Below are 14,258 nucleotides of genomic sequence, written 5' to 3'. Positions count from 1 at the left end.
ACACACTGGACAAAACTCTGATCCTTCTATCGTACTCGTAGAGTAGTGGTCCCAGTCAATACTTGGATATTTGAAGTCCCCTATGACAACTACCCTGCCTCTCTCAATCCTATCGAGAATCTTCTTTCATATCCTTTCCTCTACATCTCTGGGACTATTTGGAGGCCTATAGAAATCTCCCAGCATGGCGACTTCTCCTGTCCTGTTTCTAACCTCAGCCCATACTACCTCAGTTAATGAGTCCCCAAACTCGTTCCAGTCCAGTTGATGTTGGTCAGTCCAAGTGGCTGGTGGGAGGGAGTGCCAGCAGTGCATCTCATGTGCTGGGTTAGCTGAGATTAAATATTACTGGTGCTGAGTAAAATAGGCCCCATTTTGTTCAAGGTAAGTAACTAGTGTGTGCAGAAGTTTGGCTGTCTAGCAGCAAGTAGAGAGTGGGGATGAAAAGGTCCGTCCTGTGATAGCAGCCGATGACAACTGGTGTTCCGCATGGCTCAGTGTTGGGACCACAACTTTTTACTTTGTGCATGAACGATCTACATTAAGGAACTGAGGGTATTCTGGCGAGGTTTTTCGATGAAACAAAGGTAGGTAGAGGGACAGGCAGCATTGAGATGGCAGGGAGGCTGAAGAAGGATTTCGACAGGGTAGGAGAGTGGACAAAGATGTGGCAGATGGAGTTCATCTTGGGAAAACTTGAAGTGATGCACTTTGTGAGGAGGGAGCGAGGCATGGACTATTTTATAAATGGGGAGAAAATTCAGAAGTCTGAAGAGCAAAGAGAGTTGTGAGTTCTAGTACAAGATTGTCTCAAGGTAAACTTGCAGGTTGAGTCAATAGTTAGGAAGGTGTTGCATCTGCCACACAGTTAGCTTAAATTCTTCCATTCAGCAAAGGCACTGAGTCAACTCTTACAAACAATAATATTTGTTTATTGAGCACACTCAATATTAGTACAATAAAGTTTACTATAAACTAATGAAAAATACTGCAAACTGTTTTATGTTTTAACTTAACTTTGGCTGATCGTGTACCACCACACTAGAACTTGGCCGGGCCCCATGTGGTGATGCCTTCTTACACTTCCAATGGTCTTGGAGTTGTTTTCTTTCTCAGTGGTTATTCTCCAGTTGCCGCACTCTGTGGGGTTTTGAGGTGATTCTTATCCTTCTAAGTCTTCAAGCCCTTGGGATGGAAGATCTTCCAATGGAATGTTCAAGTTTATTTACCCAGATCAATCAGACTCAACCAGGGGTTGGCATATTGATGGACCAAGGGCGATATTCCATTGTATCATTCAAATCCAATTTCAGCTGGGTATTGCAGGATCTGTATCTGTCAGGTTGACTTTCAAACGGTCTGTGGGGAGCTGCAGCCTGTCTGGATTCTGCAGCATATGGATAAGCAGAGAGTTTACTCAAGGCTGGGATCCATTTCCCAGCATGCTTTAATCATTGTTCATTTTTAGAACTCCGTGCTAAGTTTATGAATGTCCATCATATGCTCATTGTTCCTGGTGGCCTATCCAGTCAGAAAGACAAATACAGCGATGGTATTTATTTTGAGATGACTTGAATATTAAAGCTGGGAAGGATTTATGAGGTTTTACAAGGCTCTGATCAGACCATATTTGGAGTATTTTGCAATAGCATCATTTAAGATATATCTGGACAGATACAAGAATGGGCAGATAGCAAAGGGATACAGACGCTCAGAAAATATGCGACAGATTTAGACAGAGGATCTGGATCGGTGCAGGCTTGGAGGGCTAAAGGGCCTGCTCCTGTACTGGAATTTTCTTTGTTCTTCGTTCTTTATTTTTCATTCTAAAAATTGTAAGTTTTCAACTTATTGTATGTTACAATTTAATAGCATAAACCATTTATTTATTTGACAGTGCATGTTAAATTATTGTCATTTCTAAATTAGAGTCAGAGAGTCATAGAGATGTACAGCATGGAAACAGACCCTTCGGTCCAACTCGACCATGCCAACCAGATATCCCAACCCAATCTAGTCTCACCTGCCAGCTCCCGGGCCATATCCCTCCAACCCCTTCCTATTTATATACCCATCCAGATGCCTTTTAAATGTTGCAATTGTACCAGCCTCCACCAGTTGCTCTGGCAGCTCATTCCATACACGTACCACCCTCTGCATGAAAAAGTTGCTCCTTCGGTCTCTTTTATCTTCCCCCTTTCAACCTAAAACTCTGCCCTCTACTTCTGGACTCCCCACCCCAGGGAGAACACCTTGTCTATTTATCCTATCCATGCCTCTCATGATTTTATAAACCTCGATAAGGTCACCCCTCAGCCTCTGACACTCCAGGGAAAACTGCCCTAGCCTATTCAGGCTCTCCCTACAGCTCAAATACTCCAACCCTGGCAACATTCTTGTAAATCTTTTCTGAACCTTTTCAAGTTTCACAACTTCCTTCTGATAGAAAGGAGACCAGAATTTCACGCAATATTCCAAAGGAGCCCTCACCAACTTCCTGTACAGCCGCAACATGACCTTCCATATTCTGTACTCAGTACTCTGACCAATAAAGGAAAGCATACCAAACGCCTTCTTCACATTCTTATCTATCTATTACTCTACTTTCAATGAACCTGTACTACAAGGTCTCTTTGGTCAGCAACACTCCCTAAGACATCACCATTAGGAGTATAACTCCTGCTAAGATTTGCTTTCCCAAAATGCAACATCTCACATTTATGTAAATTAATCTACATCTGCCACTCCTCAGCCCATTGGCCCAACTGATCCTGTTGCAATCCAAGGTAATCTTCTTTGCTGTTCTCTAAACCTCCAATTTTGGTGTTATCTGCAAACTTACTAACTATTACTCTTATGCTCACATTCAAATAATTTATATAAATGATGAAAAGTATTGGATCCAGCACTGATCCTTGTGGCACTGCACTGGTCACAGGCCTCCAGTCTGTAAAACAACCTGACACCACTAACACCTTCTGTCGTCTACCTTTCAGTCAGTTCTGGATCGAAATGGCTAGTTCTCCCTCTATTCCATGACATCTAATCTGACTAACCAGTCTCCAATCGGGAACCTTGTTGAACGACTTACTGAAGTTTAAATAAATCACATCCACCACTCTGCCCTCATCAATCATTATTGTTAATTCTGCAAAAAATTCAAGGAAGATTGTGAGACATGATTTTCCACTCACAAAGCCACACTGACTATCCCTACTCAGTCCTTGCCTTTCCAAATACATGTACATCCTGCCCCTCAGGATTCCCTCCGACAACTTGCCCAGCACCACTGTCAGGCTCACTGGTCTACAGTTCCCTGGCTTGTCCTTACTAACTTTCTTAAACATTGGCACCACATTCGCCAACCTCCAGTCTTCTGGCACCTCACCTATGTCTATCGATTATACAAATATCTCAGTAACAGGACCAGCCGTTCCCTGGCTTCCCTCAGAGTTCTCTGTACACCTGATCAGGTTACGGGGATTTATCCACTTTTATACTTTTCAAGACATCCAGCACATCCTCCTCTGTAATATGAATATTTATGAAGTTGTCACCATTTATTTCCCTACATTCTATACCGTCCATGTCCTTTCCAACAGTAAACATTGATCCAAAAAACTCATTTATTATCTCCCCCAACTCCAGCATTCCACACAAAAGCCTCCAAGCTGATCTTGGAGGGACGCTATTCTTTCCCTATTTACCCTTTTGTCCTTAATGTCTTTGTAAAATCTTTTTGGATTTTCCTTAATTCTATTTGCCAATGTTATCTCATGTCCTCTTTTTGCCCTCCTGATTTATCTCTTAAGTATACTCATATTATACTCAACATATTCAAGAAGAACGGATACTCAAAAAATACAGTGCGCAGATTCCTCAAGAACAAACCACGACAAGCAGACCTAACACAGCCAGAAACCCTAACCACCTAACCATACATCAAAGAAGTTTCAGAAATGACTACTAAGACCCACCAACACTCTCAAACAAAAACTAACAAACTTAAAAGACCCAGTACAACCCATGGACAAAACCAACGTCATCTACAAAATTCTATGCAAGGACTGCCACAAACACTACATAGGACAAACAGGAAGAAAGTTAGCCACCAGGATACACGAGCACCAGCTAGCCTCAAAAAGACACAACCCTCTCATCCTCGTTGCCCTAAACACGAATGAAAATAAAAACACCATTTCGACTGGGACAACGCATCTATCCTGGGACAGGCTCAGCAAAGACATGCCAGAGAATTCCTAGAGGCCTGGTACTCCAACCACAACGCCATAAACAAACACATAGATCTAGATGCCATCTATCAACCCCTCAGAAAACAAACAGGAAATGACATCACCACACACCCCAGGAACCCCATCCAGGAGGAAAATATAAATAGAAAGCAGGACACAACAGCTTTGCTTCACTTGTCGGTTGCCACAGATGATGTTACCTAGCCAGGTAATGAAACATCTGGATATCAAACATATAGCTCAGCGAGAAAACCTACACCCTAAACCTCAACCTGAGCTACAAACCTTCACAAACCTTGCATATACTCATATTGCCTTTTGTACTCTTCTAAGGGTTCACTCAATCTACCTTGTTTGTATCTGATATATGCTCCTTTCTTTTCCTTAACCAGACCCTCAATTTCTTTAGTCATCCAGCATTCCCTATACCTGCAAGCCGTTCCTTTCACCGTAACAGGAATATAATGTCTCTGGACTCTCGTATCCTAATTTCTGAATGCTTCCCACTTTCCAGCTGCCCCTTTATCTACGAACATCAGCCTCCAGTCAGCTTTTGAAAGTTCTTGCCTAATATCATCAAAATTAGCCTTACTCCAATTTAGAACTTCAACTTTTAGATCTGGTCTGTCATTTTCCATCATTATTTTAAAACTAATAGAATTGTTGTCAAATAGCTGAAGCTCACATACTTCAGTCAGAATTAAATCGATTGATTATATATAAATGTGTCAGAATGATAATTCTATTGATTATTCAATCGCTTGCTCACTCTGAATATTCAATCAATCAGAGGTCAACCACTTTGTAAATGATATAGCGACAATGTATGCATTTGAATACTGGCATTCAATGTGTAATTGTGGTCACTAAAATAATCAGACATTTTATTTTAGGTATAAAACAAAACATGCACTCTTTACTTTTGTATCATAAAATGTTGTTAGGTGTTTACATTTTAGTTCCATCAATATAAAACCAACTTAATTGTTTTCAGAGATTATGCAATTATTGTTCAGTTGAATAATTGAAGTTCATACCTCATCATTGCCCAATTCACAAACATGGCTAACTCCTGATCATTGTTCAGGTCAGTAAACCCACCACGTTGCAATCATGACCGACATTAAAAATGGATTCCAAAAGGCCTGAATTCAGGCACCGTGCTACTGGACCTCACAGCTGCCTGTGACACGGAGTGAGATACTGGCCTACTCTAGAATCTGACCAGAAAGATTTCAGCCTGGGTCAGGACAATCAGGAGGTCGGCGTGGAGGCGGAGACGCACAGAACGTTGATTCTCCTGCTCCTTGGATGCTGCCTGACCTGCTGCGCTTTTCCAGCAACACATTTTTCAGCTCTGATCTCCAGCATTTGCAGTCCTCACTTTCTCCTCAGGACAATCATTCAAACATTCTTTCAAAGAAAATCATTTGGATTCCACCTTGGGCAGGAGGAACCTAGCCAATAGGCTATCAGTCATCATTCCTGATGAAGGGCTTTGGTCCGAAACGTCGACTTTCCTGCACCTCGGATGCTGCCTGACCTGCTGTGCTCTTCCAGCACCGCTCTAATCTAGACTCCGGTTTCCACGATCTGCAGTCCTTGTTTTTACCTATCAATGTTCTCAGTGTAGTTACAAATACTGTCTAAATTAGTTATCAATGTTTGATAAGGAACCAGGTTGTACGATTGCATCTTCAGTCAGAGAATGACCCAGAAAGCATTGTATGGACATGGAGTGTCAGAATCACATGGTATTGATTACGGTGCTGACATCTGACATGTTCCCCATACTACCTACATCCGCTCCCCTGTCCAGGCGCTATGTGAAAATGTTCAAAACTGACAGCTTTCTACAGCATCTTGTGGCTCACAGTGAATCTTCTGAAATTATATCCAATAAATGTAACTTCACATTCACCAGTCTCAAAATTTAATTGAAACTGCCTGTGGATGGTCAGATATTAATACATTTGTCGGCCAACAGAATGTATCTGAAGAAACCAGGAGCTAACTACAAACCAAAAATCAGTTTAATAATTAAACTTGGTGGATTTTGTCTGGTCGAGGTAACCACATATATTGTGCTGCCACTCAGCTGACTATAACCATGCACATCATAACTGGAAATCTTGGCCTCACGTCCCTTCTAGCTTCCTGACCTCACACACCACACTCCCTCACACATTCACCAACTCTTGAGAATCCACCAGCTGAGAGAATCTTGGAACATGGAACAGTACAGCACAATAAGAACCCTTTAGCCCTCAATGCTTTGCCGACCTTTTATCCTACTGTAAGATCAGACTAACCTACATAACCTTCAATGCACTGGCTTCCATGAGCCTATTCAAGAGTCTTCTTAATTATCCCTAATGTATCTGACTCTACTTCTGTCACTGGCGGTGCATTCCAACCCCATCATACTCTTTGTAAAACAGCCACCTCTGACATCGTTCCTCAACCTTCCTCCAATCACTTTAAAATTCACTCCTTGTTGATAGCCATTTCTGCCAGGGGAAAAGACTCTGGCTATCCAAACTTTGTCTCTCAACATTTGTACACCTCTATCAAGCCAGCTGTCATTCTTCTTTGCTCCAGCGAGAAAAGCCCTAGCTCCCTCAAACTTTCGTCCTAAGACATGTCCTCCAGTCCAGGCAACACCCTGGTAAATCTCTGCATACTCTCTGAGGCTTCCACATGTTTCCTATAATGAGGAAACCTGAACTGAACACAATATTCCAAGTGTGTTTGAACCACAGCTTTATAGAGCTAAGCATTAACCTCTCCGCTCTTAAACACAATGCCCATGCTAATGAAAGCCAACACACCATACACCTTCTTAACAACTCTATCAACTTGGGTGACACTTTTGTGGGATCTATAGACATGGACCACAAGATCCATCTGTTCCTTCCCATTACCAAGAATTCTGCCTTTAACTCTGAATTCTGTATTCAAATCCAACCTTCTAAACCAAATCACTTCACACTTTTTAAGGTTGAACATTATCTGCCACTTATTAGCCCAGCGCTGCATCCTGTCAATGTTCTGTTGCGACCTACAACAGCCGTCCATAGTATCCACAACTCCATCAACCTGCATGTCTTCGGTAAACTTACTAACCCACCATTCCACATCCTCATCAGAGTCATTTATAAAAATCACAAACAGCACAGGTCCCAGAGCCAATCCCTGTGGAAAACCACTGGTCACTGAGCTCCAGGCTGAATACTTTCCATCTGCTACCATCCTTTGTCTTCTATGGGTCAGCCATGCCCGTATCCGATGAGGCAAATTTCCCTGCATCCCATTCCTCCTTACCTTCTGAATGAGACTACAATGGGAAACCTTATCAAACGCCTTGCTAAAATTCGTGTTCACCACACCTACTGGTCTACCTTCACCAACTTGTATTTTTCACATCTTAAAATAATTTAATAAGGTTTGTGAGAAATGACCTGCTCCTCAAAAAGTCATGCTGACTATCTCCAAACAAATTATCATTTTCTAAGTAATTGTAAATCCTGTCTCTCAGAAACATCTCCAATACTTTGCCCACCACTGATGTAAGACTGACTGTTCGGTCATTCCCAGGGTTATCCCTATTCCCTTCCCTGAACAAGGGAATAACATTTGCCACACTTAAATCATCTGGCACCACTCTAGGGGACAGTGAGGACACAGCGATCATCACCAAAGGCACACCAATCTCTTCCTTCACTTCCTGGAGTAACCTCGTGTAGACCCCATCTGACACAGGGGATTTATCTATCCTTATGGCTGTACTTCAATCAGTCTGTACTTCCCCTCACCTTATCTACACACTGTCCAACGAACTGATTGACTGCTTTCCATTTCAGTGCAACATACAGTGCTGCCTTCCTGAGTAAGTGCGGTTCCCAACGTCCTGCGAATCACAGAATCAAATAAAAAGGAATGCACCAATCCCTTCCTGATAATGAGCTTATGACCAAAACAGCGACGCTCTTGCTCCTCATATGCTTCCTGACCTGTTGTGCTTTTGCAGCACCACACTGTTCGACTCTGATCCCCATCATCTGCAATCCTCACTGTCTCCATGACGGAGGGCTGTCAACATTGCATACTAAGCGGGAAATTAACAATCAGAACTCATTTTATGTGGAGCTGACTGCTCAGTGCTGGAAAGTTGCACTTGATAAATACATTTTTGAGAAAGAAATTTCATTTCAACAAATATTGATTCAGTCCCAGAGTTACAGTTTTGGTTCATGGTTTGGGCAGCCTGATAACAAATAGGGAATGATTGAGGAACTCCGGGACACAGAGTATTCCAGGTGTTATATTCCAGCTTACGTTAATACGGGCAGTATTATCAGACAGACTGTTGTGACAATGGCATGAGCTGACATGTAGAGGTGGAACATTTTTGAGGGTGGTCAGGGTGAACAACTCAATATTCTGTACTACTGGAACTACAGGCAGGGCAGGAGAGGATGTTAAAAAGAAGGTGGTATTGCATTATTTATTAAGGAACAGTTACTGCAGTAAGGAGGGACGATATCTTGGACGTGTCTTCAAATGAGGTTTTATGCGTCGAGGTTAGGGTCCAAACGCTGGGGATATTTTATAGGCTCCCAGAAATATGAAAATACAGGATCAGATATATAACCAATTCACTAAGGTGCGTTAAAACCAATTAACTGAGGTGTGAAGGAAAGCAGACATAGGAAAGCAAGGCTGGAGATATTACAGAGATAGGAAAGCATTCTGGAGATGTTAGAGAGAGAGGAAAGCAAGGCTGGAGATGTTACAGAGAGAGGAAAACAAGGCCAGAGGTGTTACAGACAGAGAGGAAAGCAACGCTGGAGATGTTACAGAGATAGAAAAACAAGGCTGAAGATGTTGCAGAGACAGGAAAGCAAGATAGGAGATGTTACAGAGATAGTGTGGTCTGTGCATGCTAGAATAGGTTAGGGAGATATTTTTAAGTTCATTTACAGAATATAGGGAAAGATGAAGCAGCTGAAGATTAGATAGATAGGGAGGGGTGAAGGGGTTGGCGGAATTTACAGCGATAGATGGGACTGGAGTGTGAGATAAAGCTTGTAGTGATACGGAGGGTTACTGAGATACAAATGGATGTTGCGGCTGGAGGAGATGACAAAGAAAGATACAGAAATACACATCGATAGTTTAAAAAACGGAATTGTGCAATGTCTTAACGGAGAAAAATATTGTAGAAATCTGTGGAATAGACAAGGCACTTTGAGGAACTGAAGGAGCGAGACCTTGGACTGTCCAATCACAAGAGTCATAGAGTGGGTATCAATCAGCACAGAAGAGGCCATTTGCTTGATAGTGACAAAGAAAGCCCTGCAGACACTGGACATCCCTCCTTCCTAACATCTGGGGGCTAGGGCTTAGATGTGGGAGAGGCACCACAGACTCCTCAAGCAACAACTTGTCATAACAAAACCTCATTGTGTCAGATCAAACATTGACACGGAAAACTCCTGCTGACTCCTATCCCTCAGCTGATGGATCAGTGTCCCTCTGATGGAAGCCCTGAGAGAGTGACAAAGCTGGAGAAGGTGTCCTGGGTGGGTCATTTCAAAACCACCATCCAGAGGGGTTCAGCAGCAGCATTACTCATCAAGACGGTCGGGTCCAAAAGGTCATAGCTGCAAAACAGGGTCTGCACTGAGTGGGAAGGGAACGACTGAGAGGGAGAAACATTCTTGACCTTATCTTCACCAACCTACCGGCTGCAGGCACATTGATCGATGACTGTATTGGGAAAGGTGACTTCCATACACAGTATTTCTATAACAAAGTCCCACTTTTTTGAGTGTGAGAGTGTGAGAGAGTGAGAGAGTGAGAGAGTGTGAGAGTGAGTGAGAGAATGTGACAGTGTGAGAGTGAGAGAGAGAGTGAGTGAGTGTGAGTGTGATTGTGTTTGTGATTTTGAGAGTGAGAGTGTGAGAGTGACAGTGAGTGACAGTGACAGTGAGTGTGAGTGAGAGTGTGAGTGTGAGAGTTGTATACGCATGAGCACACATGTGAGAGATACTATCATCATGTTCAACGGGACAAACCTCAAAGAGATCTAGAACTCAGCACTGGCCTGTGTGAGGTGATTCGGGTCATTACCAACAGCAGCAGAATTGTACTCCAGCACAATCTTTACTGTCACTGCCTGGCATGTGCTCCACAATACCCTGACCATCAGGCCAGGGGATAAACCCTTGTTCAATGAAGAACACAGGATGGCCGGTAAAGAGCAGCACTGGATACACCTCACAATGATGTGACATTACCAAACAGGACCACTTACTTACCAAATAGCGTAAACAGCCAGTGACAGACAGATCTAACGAACAGATCAGACCTAATTTCTACAATCCTGTCACATGCAATCAGCGTGAATTGTGTGCTCAATTAAACAACTCACTGGAAGAGTAGGATGCACAAATATCGCCTTCCTCAACTATGGAAGAGCCCAACACAACAATAGAAACGCTAATGATGAAACATTCACAACAATGTTCAGACCGAAGTGTCGATGGGAAGATCTATTTTAGTCTTCTCCAGATGGGAGTCTTCAGCTAATTTGATTCACTTTGTGTGGTAAATCCAAACGGCTGGAGGGATGGGATAATGCAATTGATGGGGGCTCTGATAGCATTACATTCAAATTGTTCCTGCAGGGATATTGCACTGGGACCTACCTGACAATTTGGGAAACTATCCGGGTGTGTCCTGTACACACACAGACAAACCATCAGACAATCAATGACTGACCCATTGCTCTAATCCCTATCATTAATAAAGTGATGAAAGATGTCACTCACAGTGGGATCAAGCAGCAGTTCCTCAGCACCAACCTGCTCACTGAAGCTCAGTTTGGGCTCTCATTCCTTGTGCTCATTGAAGCCTTGGTTTAACGATGTACAACAAGAAAACATACTGCTGAATTCAAGAGATGAGGCGACAGTGACTGCACTTAACATCATCATAACTGCATTTGATCAAGTGTCGTATCCAGGATTAACGGCAAAACAGGAGCAAATAGGAATCCTCTGCATTGGCAGAAGTAATACCTGGTACAAAGGAAGGTGGCTGGGGTTGGTGGGCAGCAGCCATCTGAGCTCTGCAGCAGTTCTCCAGGGGAGGGGTTCCTGGGTAACCCTGTAGATCAGAAATGGAAGAGTATGCCACCATACTACAACAGGATGATAGAGATGCTCTCTTGATAGACAGAGATGACTGGTGGCAATGTAACTGACAGTAATTATGCCTCAAGTAAGGGAGAGGTTGAGTAGGACAGTCCGTTAGTCACCCCAGTCAGTGCAGGAATTGAACCCACACTGTTGGCATTAATAACTAACCATGCAACTGATTGAGCTAACCAACTGATTGAGCTGATTGTAACATTAATCCGTTCAGATATGTTGCCAGAAACCTCTGGAGCAGGTCGAACTTGAAGCCAGCTTCCTAGCTCAGAGAGAGGGGCAGCATCAGTGAGCTCTCAGAGTGCTTTCTGCCCTAGGCCTAATTATAAACGACCATCCCTTAGCTCTAAAATCACAAGTGGAAATGCTTGCTAATGATTGGACAATGTTCAACACCATTTATGATTTAATCAGGTACTAAAGCAATCCTTATCCAAATGCAACAAGGACCTGGAAATATGCAGGTTTGTGCTTAATAGTGACAAATACCATTTCCATTACAGATGTGCCAGACAACGATTACCTCTAACAATAGAAAATTGAACCATATTCTCTAACGTACAATGCCACCACAATCGCTGAACTCCCACCTATCAATATCCCAGGGATTATCGTTAATCAGAACCGGACTGACCATATAATTTCATTACCCAGTCCGGTGAAGGGCTTATGTTGAAATGTCGACTCTCCTGTATTTCAGGTGCTGCCTGACCTGTTGTGCTTTTCCAGCGTAACACTTTGACGCATATAAAATCATTGGCTGCAATAATATGTCAGGGGGTGGAATCCTGCAGAAATAACATACCTCAAAATTTCCGAAAGCTTGTCTCCCATCTATAAGAATGTGTGCGTGATTAATTAACTCCATTTGCCTGTGCGAGTGCAGCTTCACCCCTCACCCACTGACACTCAGTAGCAGCAATACCTGCCATCTACACGGTGCTCTGCACAAATTTACCAAGGCTCCTTACAACGTATCTCTGAAACCACGACCATCAAGGAAAACGGATACATGTGACCCCTACTATGTTCACGTTCCAATCCAAACCGCGCATCATCCTGATTGGGAAGTACATTGCTGTTCCTTCAGTATCACTGTTTCAGTGACCCTCCATAATGCACATGTACTGCAACGGTCAATGTGGCAGCTCAAAACCACCTTCTCAAGGGCAACACGAGACAGGCAATAAATACCGTCACAATCATATTCCATGAAGAAATTAAAATGAAAAATATTGTCTAGACCTGCCCAATGCTGGACCCTGAGTTTTGGAGCTCAGGCTGGTTGGGTCCAGGCAGTACCTTGCTTGTTGTGAACAGCTGGAGGGATATGTAGTTTGAAATAATCTGTCAGTCTCTCAGAGGCATGGCCTACATACCGAGCACCACACAGACACTGCCATTCATATCCCACATTACTGAGCTCTAAGATAGGCAGGAGCAATTGAAAATATACTCATATCTGACTGTAACATGCTGAAACACACAGTGATATTGTTGCCACGAAAATTATTATGCGTGCAGTGGGAAAGTGAGATCAGCAGATGCTGGAGATCAGAGTCAAAAAGTGTGGTTCTGGAAAAGCACAGCCATTCGGACAGCATCTGAGGAGCAGGAGAGTCGACTATTAGATCACAATATTAATACAAGGGAAAATAATTACATATTTTCAAAGTCCTTGCACTTAATAATAATTTGGTCTTGGGTGTGGTAATGAACCTCAACATATCAATGCTCCTTACTGTGAGTTGGGCACTGTTTTCATCATATTGTTTTTGGAAAAGTGAACAGAATAAATGGGTGGATTTTGTGCTTATTGGACAATCTAAAGTTGATATTATGAAAGGTTATCTTACCTTCAGTAAAGATACTTTGCTGTTAATGTTTAGAACAATGCTGCAAACACTTATACAGAGATTTCCAGCTTAAGTCACACACAAGGTTATTGGGCTGGGATCACACTGACCATCAATTGGATATTGGGCATTATAACACTGGATATGTTTTATAAGGGATTCAATGTAAGATGCCATGTGCTGCAGGAACCTATCACCTTTAAAACACCTTCATTCAGGATCAGGTCCAAGGTACAGAACTTCAGAGTTTAGGTGCCATACCAGAAGAGATATACCTGCAATACATGGCTGGTTACAGGTCATTGTTACAAATGTTGAACTGGGTCTAGACCAGTGCCAGGTGCTAGTCCATTGACCAGATTTCCCCGCTCACATCTCCCTGTTGTTCAGGTATGTCTCTAACTAGTCCATTGTGAGGGATTATGTCAGTAACCGCCCAGCTCCAGTTTGGAAGTTCTCTGGACAGATTTTGGAGATGGCCAGTGTTTTGAAGGTCATGGTGAGGCCCAGTAACACTGTGTCTGAATTCAGGCTTTTTCTCAAAGTCATTTCCAACAGCTTTGCTGCCTGCAAGTTGGTGTGTTCACTGATCTGAACATGAATCGGCTGTTTACTAAAGTTGCTGAATTGTGAAATAGTTCGGTTTGCGCTCTGGTAATTCAATTATTGTTCACTTCAATTGTTTTCAACTGAAAAATAATGATGTTTGGTTTATTTTAAAATATGTAAGAAACAAAGTGATATTAACTCTTCATTATACAAAAAGGAAAAGTGACCTGCTGTGTATTTCCCACGAACTAATCAAGCAACAGTCAGATATTGTCTGGAAAGCAGGATTCTGTGAACAGGACTATGTTCCAGGCAACATTACCAACCCCTCTGGTGGGGTCTGCCCCACTGGCAGGACATAGCCAGGCTGAGGGGGCTGCTCC

Source organism: Chiloscyllium punctatum, chromosome 29 (assembly GCF_047496795.1).
Source record: "Chiloscyllium punctatum isolate Juve2018m chromosome 29, sChiPun1.3, whole genome shotgun sequence".
NCBI lineage: Eukaryota > Metazoa > Chordata > Chondrichthyes > Orectolobiformes > Hemiscylliidae > Chiloscyllium > Chiloscyllium punctatum.
The sequence above is the reverse complement of the archived record's forward strand: the minus strand, read 5'-3'. Positions refer to the sequence as shown.